Below are 7,788 nucleotides of genomic sequence, written 5' to 3' on the forward strand. Positions count from 1 at the left end.
GACTACGACCATCACCACCAAAACTAACATCTTCCCTACTACTACTACTACTACTACTACTACTACTACTTATATTACCAATGACCACTTAATTCTCCTCCTCTTTCTCTTCCTAATTGATGTTATTTTACATCACCTCGTTCTGCTATCACAACCTTTACTACTACTACTACTACTACTACTAGCATAATTACCCTTACTAGTGTTGCTATTACTATTACTACTATTTCCGTCCGTGTGTGGCTTTGTATCCTAATTGAAAGGAAACCAAATGACCTTGACAACACCACCGCTCGTCTAGTACTTAGTAATGAGGTTTTGATGGTCGTGGGATTCGAATCAAAAGTTTCGAACACCAAATATCTGTTTCATGCCTTCTGTTTTAATGTCAGATGTGCCTTAATGAGTACTGGTGTGTGTGTGTGTGTGTGTGTGTGCAAAAGAACATAAATCAATATGTTATGGTTTATTGTTTCGAAAAGTGAGTGGTTCATTTGTTTGCTTCGGTGAATGTAAGTCAGAGGAGGCCAGAAGGAGAGTGAGTGGAAGTTGGAGGAGGTAGATGAGTGAGAAGAGGAGAGAGAAGGGATTGGAAGACGAAGAGGAAAGAAGAGAAGAAGGTTTTTCGTTTTCATTCCTAAGGTGAGTGTTTTATATTTGATAGTTATATTGGTGAACACAAGGGACGGTAATTAAGATGAAAGACGTTCCTCCCACTAAACTTCATTGATCGATTTTATTGTTGTTTCAATCAATACAGCGTACATACTATAGCTCTTCGCAGGGTCTATATCTCAGTGTTTGTTGCATTTCTAGCCCATTTTAGCCTGTCAGAAATTAATAAGTTTACCTTATAGGGGGTCGTGGGGGGGGAGGGGGGCGAAGCCTCCCTGTTAGGAGGTTGGAAAATGTTAGGTTAGTATACTTTATGGAGGGAGGTTAGGAGGTTACAAAATGGTACGTTAGAGGGTCTAGGAAGTTAGGGGCGTCAAGGGGGGAGTATTGGTTGAAACTGCAAATTTACCCACAAATTTTGCTGGCTTTCAACATGCCCATAAACTAGTGGTTCCCAATTTTTTTTTTTTTTCAGCTTCTCCAAGTTAACGGCCGCATTAAGCATGTTACTTTCACAAAATGTTAATTTCACAATGTTAATATTGATATATATGGCAAAATTTAAGAGATTGTTCCGTATAGGAAGCATGTTACTGCAAATACCAAACAGCACGGCAGTACACGTGCATACCCGCTCACGTCTATCCCAGCTGATGTTTACGGGGAAACTGATGGTGCAGTTTTGAGGGGGGCTCAGGCAGTGAGTGACCATAGATCGGAGTGGTGCAGGGTTGTGCACCGATGTCTGTGAGAAGGGAATAGAGTGAGAAAGAGAGGGAGGAAGAGGAGAGGTGGTAAAAGGAAAGTAGAGGAATGGGAATGGGGAGAGACGACTAGGTTTCTCCTCCATTAGCCCCGAAAAAAATGTTTATAATACCCCCAGTCTAGGGAACCACTACTATAAACATTCACAGGAATCTTTAGGTATCTGTGAAATTTCTGTATTATGAGGCAGGGGAAAAAAGAAAAGTGATGGTAATAATTTTGAGGCGAATGGGCTGACTAAACTATGATTAAGGATGTTAAGATTAGACAGTTATTAATGGATGAGAATGATTGGTGGTAAGTGTTGTTATGTTTTATACAGGGCTATCACGTGTAGGCCTGACAGCTTCTTATAGCTTCACCTTGTTTCCTTACTCGAGAATAATTTCCACAACACGCAGACACACGAGGCCGAGGCAGCCACGGGCAACCACAGCCCTCTCTATTCAGCGTGTGGTGTCTGGTGTAGTTGTGGGAATTATTCCTCATCGCTGGACGGAAGTAAGGATCTTTGTACAATTAGAAGCTGGAATTATAGCAAAATGATGGAAGGTAACTTTAAACGTAGACACAAGACAGTAATTACTGAAACTCTTCGTGTCATTTGAAAATTTCGTTTTTTTTTTTTTTTTTTGCATGAATAGAGAAATAAAATGCAATTTTCCTGTTTACAAGTAATATCCTTTTAAAATAAGTTGCCCTTTAAAAAATGCCGTTTTCTCTAATGATCGCGCTCTCCGTTGTGACAAACTGCGGTATTTGCACTTCAGGTTTCAGAAAGACTATTAATACATTGCAGTGCACCCTTCCACTGAACAAAATATATTGTACCATTTTACTGCTGATCAGGAAATGACAATGATGCTGTACTGTTTAGCAATTACTGTCGGTAATAATTTCGTAGATTTTTTCCTGAGCTTGAGAAAAATAACTGGTATAATCTTAGATGATGGGAGTGTGAAATTTAGGTTGCTGAAGTTAATTTCGTTATTACCACAGGACTCAGGACTTCTGCAGCAGCGGCAGTCACCACAATCTGGCCCCTTCGTCTTGGCAAGTGGAAGTTTAACCTGAACCCGAGACTCAAGGCTGCCTTAAGGGAAGGTTTCCAGGTTTTAGTCGTAGTAGGCAAGGAGGGAAGGGGATACAAGGTGGACACCATGGCTTCCGTCCCATTTACGTAACATCGAGGAAACGCATGGCGTTATTCATATTACATGAAAGGATTAGCAGGGAGTAGCAGCTATGATGGCACCTTGTATCCCTTCTTACAACTATAATACACCTGGGCCTCGAGTCTCGTGGTTCAAGTTGCAGGTCACGTGGAGAGGCATAGGCCAGACCCACGGAGCCCTGAGGTCATGACCCGTGTCGTGGCCATCGTGAGTGTCTACATATACGAGTCTACACATATATGATGGCGGAGGGAATTAAGTATTTAGAATTTCCGTTTTTATTTCTTAACAGCATATATGCTGCTAATACAACAACCAAACAAATTTTAACACAGCCAGTAATTGAAGACCTTTCCTTTTTCAGATAGCACGCATGAAGAAGGACGAGTCATACGAGAGGGCGGGCACTGCCAGTCCTAACTACAGCAGACAACGGTACCCTCCCTGCAGGGGGGAGCTGTTGTGCTGCTTGTCCTTCCAGGCTACAGAGAAGAAAGAGCCTTTGCAAAGTTATTATTCTTTTAAACTAATAAAAGCTGAGTTTTTAGTACTATGTAATCATCGCTGCACTCCATCCAGCCTTCGCAGGACTGAATAGTCCTTTCCTGAAACGTTGCGGGGAAAACATGACCGTAGCATCTACGTCCGAAACCCTCATGCCTCAACAAAGCAGCACAGAACAGCAGCTGGGCTAGGATGGGTGTCCCTGGCGGGCCTGTGTATAGATGCTGCATGCTGTGTCCTGCCGCGCAGGCCGTCAAGCGGGGGGGGAGGACGTGGCAGTGCTAGTCCGCAAAGCTGTCCCACGTGTCTGAAAGACGTCAGTTGGTTAAAGGTTACCTGTAAGCACTGAAGATGCACAAAGGAACTTACTCGGCTCTTAACTAATTTCAATCTATTTACTTGTGTCTAACGAATTTCTATACTGTAATGCTTAACGAATTTCTAATGATCTTCAGATCCTCACAAAGATCCTCACAAAAGCAGTAAATTAAGAGAAGAAAAGGAGCCTACTGGACCCCTTATCAGTTTCCACCAAAGCCACAACTTATACAGCAGTGGCTGTGTACAAAGATTCATCACCAAAGCCACAACTTATACAGCAGTGGCTGTGTACAAAGATTCATAATCAACGCCTCCACGCCACTTAAATGAAAAAGTGTTTAAATCTTAACGTGTCCCGTATATTTTTACCCAGAGCCATCATACACATCGCAGTAACCGAGTATAGATGATCAGGAGTACAATACATTTACGTGGAGTGGAAGCGTTCCTTGCTTTACTGGAGAGAAACGGAAATTATTACTGGAATGCAAGATGGAGGAGATGAGAGTAAGTTGGAAAGAAGAGTGGTGAGGTGGATCGTGGGGTGCCACAAGAGAACATCTACGGAATGAGGAAAAAAGCATGAATGAAATGCATTACCGAAGTATAAAAAATGAGACGGCTTGGTCACATGAGATACGGTACTTATGAGCCTGGTGAACACTAACTGGCGGAAGAAGATAGAGGGGAAGAGACAGATGTAGGGATGGAATTGCTGTAGAACTGCAAACGATGGGAAGCACAGAGGAAGATGCAAGGGACAAAACTAAATGGGAGACTAGTACATGGCGCCAACCCCTCACTCCAGGGAAACGGCCAAAGGAGAAGTAAAATAGAGAAATTCGAAAAAATTAAGAAAAATACAACCTAGAAAGCTTTGAAGCCCGGATCTTCGCCTCGTCTCCAGCGTCAAGACGAGAAAACGCGGCTGCTGCAGGAACGCCCAGGCCCCACACACACACACAACTGTTGACATGTTCATAACGTCATCTTGGGTAATGTTTGTTAATGTTTTACTACGAAACAAAACTCCCCTAAAACTTTCTTGATCTTTGCGATTATGAAGGCTTAACTAATAATCAGAAAGTGAAGAGAATTCTGATGACATTCAGGAACACCACATCGTGTCTTCCCCGCACCCTAACACCACACAGGCACGTTTCCTCAGCCGCCCACCCTGCACGTCACAGTACAGCTACAACTTCATACAGTACCCTTTATGATCTCTCCACATAGCGCGAACCATGACGGTGCCAGCCACACTCGTGCTGGGTTTAAACATTTTTAAACACTTATTTTAGTTTGTCCTACAAAACATTACATTACATATAATCATTAACGTGGACAAACAACCCTTAACAAGACAAAGCTTTTTGGACACACCGCAGTAATACCAGTCACTTGTAAATCATGCATTGCTTCACCTCGCACAGTTCACTGCCGTAATAAACCAGCTTTCACAGACTTTACCAGTTGACAGCAGGCACCACCACCACTCGGTAAACCCATGGAGAGCATTCCCAGACACTAACGCTTTATCCCTACTAAAGGTAATTATCTAGAGTCCTTTCCTGTCTTTATCAAACTACCTAATCCTCTCCTGCCTGTATTCATTCATCTCGTCCTTTCTTGCCCTTAATTACACAATCCTCTCCTGCCCTTATTAAATTATCTAGTCCTTTCCTGCTTTGCTATTAGTCAAGATTTTCACAAAATACTAAGATTATTAAAATTAAATTAGTAGAAGCAGGGGGAGACGTGTTTCCTGCCTTCTACCCCCAGCGCAATTAGGGAGCTGTGAACAAGCGGGGTTCTCGGATACGGAACACTTAACTTCGCTCATTTTCGAGTAATACTGAAGACGAAAGTGTAAACAATCTAAGGGGAACTACCCGTAAGAAGAAATAAAGGAAGCTGCAAGAAGCCGGTCTGTGCTCCCCCTGCACACCCACAAGGACACTAACCTACTAGTATTCTAAATCTAATCTAATCTAATACACATTTTAACCAATTACGTTAACGCGGACACCTAATTCTACTTTTCATGCTAGAGGGGCACGGGCTCAGGATAACAAAACGCGAAAAAAGCCCACTAAGATGCCTGTTCTAAAAGAAAGATTAAAAGGTTCACCCAAAATTGGAGGATAAGTGTCTTGAAGCCTCCCTCTTGAAAGCGCGTTTAACACTTTCCCTGCGATTCAGTATTATATTCCCTGATTACTGACCGTTCTCAGATCTTTCTTCTTACTATAGCCAAGTATCATACTGGCTAAAATTTCCAAAGGCTATTTTTTATTTTACTTTCTTGTTAAATCTGATCATTAAAATTTCGTTGCTTCTGTGCTGGAAAGTGTTAAATATCACAGTGAAAGGGTTACAGAATCGATCCCTTACCACCACCACCACCACCTACCCAGCGACCTTTTAGAACAATCCCTGTGTGGACCTAACCCCCCCCCCCCCTTGTGCCATCCTCAGTACTGTGACCGTGCACTGAAAGCACCGCTACATAATCAGTACTATATCGACGCATTCCTGTCTTCCTTTCCCTAATGAGCATTGAGATACGATCGCTTGCAAGACCTATTGAGCAATGACATAACATTTCTTATTGAACAATTGAGTAAACGGGGCATCTCTCCCTCACTTTCTATTCAAGTTTAGGTTTTATTATAGTTTAAGCCATTACACACTACGTGGTAATAACCTACCACATTTTGTTCTTCTCACTATTCACATAATTTCTAATGATTACACTACTTGTCGGAAATTAATAACAACGCCACAATAGGCCTGGGAATGCACAGCGCTCTCAACTTTTTCTAAGTCCACAGGTAAACATAAATGGTGTATTGTTGCCTGAACTTCAGTTAGGTTAGGTTAGGTTAGGTTAGGGTTTTATTATAGTTTAAGCCATTACACACTACGTGGTAATAACCTACCTCATTTTGTTCTTCTCACTATTCACATCATTTCTAATGATTACACTTTTTGTCGGAAATTAATAATAACGCCGTGGGCCGTGGGTAGAGATTGGGGACATTGGCTTAAACTATAAATTTACCCAAGTTTATAATAATCTGAAGTGATCCGTGAATGTCTAAGAGACTAATTAGCTTTGTGATTCTAAACAGGATACAGTGGTCGCCTTAATGGTTTTCAAGGGTGTTTTAATGATGCCAGTGATGGTTTACCGGAGACTACAAAAAAAAAAAAATCACGACTAAATATATCCCTTGAAAACCGTCCTACTGAGAGAACAGCAGCGTTTCAAAATACAAATCATTACTTGCAATCCTTTAACCTCTGCAAGCCGCCACCTGTGCCTAGTATCAAAACGCCAAGTACTCACAACCGATCACGCCACAGTCAGAGTCACGTTAGAGACACACCACCACCTGTGCCTCATCAAAACACAGGATACACGCGCCCAAAGCTCTATACCCATACAACTCAGGAATCAAAACCCCATCACCTATGCATACTATCAAAGCTGGTACTCGCGCCTAATCACGCCATAACCACAGACACGCAGGAAACAGACATGACATTCCTTCCCTCGCCACTCACCGTCACCTACAGACTCAAAACGTCACAATTACTGCACCTCTAGCAGCAGTAGCTTGGATTCGAGGCGACAGAGGGCGTCACCCGCCACAGGACCGTTGCAGGGGGGAGGGGGGTAGCAGCAGCAGCAGGAGCAAAGATCAGCTGCCACATCCCCATCTCATGTCCTGTTGCTCACTGCCCTTCACCGGCGTCTCCTCACGGATAGCTCTCGTGCTCGAAGCTTCAAATGAACTGGCTCGTTGTCTCATCTTCCTATCTCTCTGTGCCTATTTCTTTTATCTATTATTTATCCATTTTCTGCTTTCAAGTTAAATGTACAGTACGCCAATGACTTTTTTCTTATCGTATAGTTTATTGATTTTTTTTTTTTTTATGTGAAAGTAAATGTGTGTTATGATTATTTTGGCAGTCCATTCGAAGCTCGAATTAGTGCCCATTCGTTATGTCGTAAAACAAATACTAAAATAAGTAGGTAAATGAATGCATGATGAACGAATGCATAAATAAATAAATGAATTAAGTAAATACGTAGAACCCCTACTGTTACTATTACTACAACAGCTACTACTACTACTACTACTACTACTACTACTACCACTACTACTACTACTACTAGTACTGCTGCTGCTGCTGCTAATTATATAAATAAAACAAGAAGAAAAGTCAGAATAGTAAACAGAATAAAAAAAATAAACATAAAAAAACAAAAAAACAAAAAACAAATGAAGTTCTCCATGTTATTCCGTGTTCAGGTTTTCTCACAGGCTCATTATTTTCCTTTTTTTTTTTTTTCACACTGAATCACTGGAATGCAAGTGTTAAGAGTGATGTGAACATG

General features: G+C 41.8%; 1 long non-coding RNA gene across 1 annotated transcript; it reads right to left on the reverse strand.

Moving 5' to 3' along the window:
• Positions 1–2,817: 2,817 nt before the first annotated feature.
• Positions 2,818–7,367, reverse strand: LOC135092110 (uncharacterized). The gene is made up of 2 exons (XR_010262750.1): positions 6,983–7,367; positions 2,818–3,366 (listed from the first exon to the last, which is right to left on the reverse strand). It is a non-coding gene; the product is annotated as an uncharacterized LOC135092110 (long non-coding RNA).
• Positions 7,368–7,788: the final 421 nt, after the last annotated feature.

The sequence above is a fragment of the Scylla paramamosain genome, chromosome 39 (genome assembly GCF_035594125.1).
Source record: "Scylla paramamosain isolate STU-SP2022 chromosome 39, ASM3559412v1, whole genome shotgun sequence".
Lineage (NCBI taxonomy): Eukaryota > Metazoa > Arthropoda > Malacostraca > Decapoda > Portunidae > Scylla > Scylla paramamosain.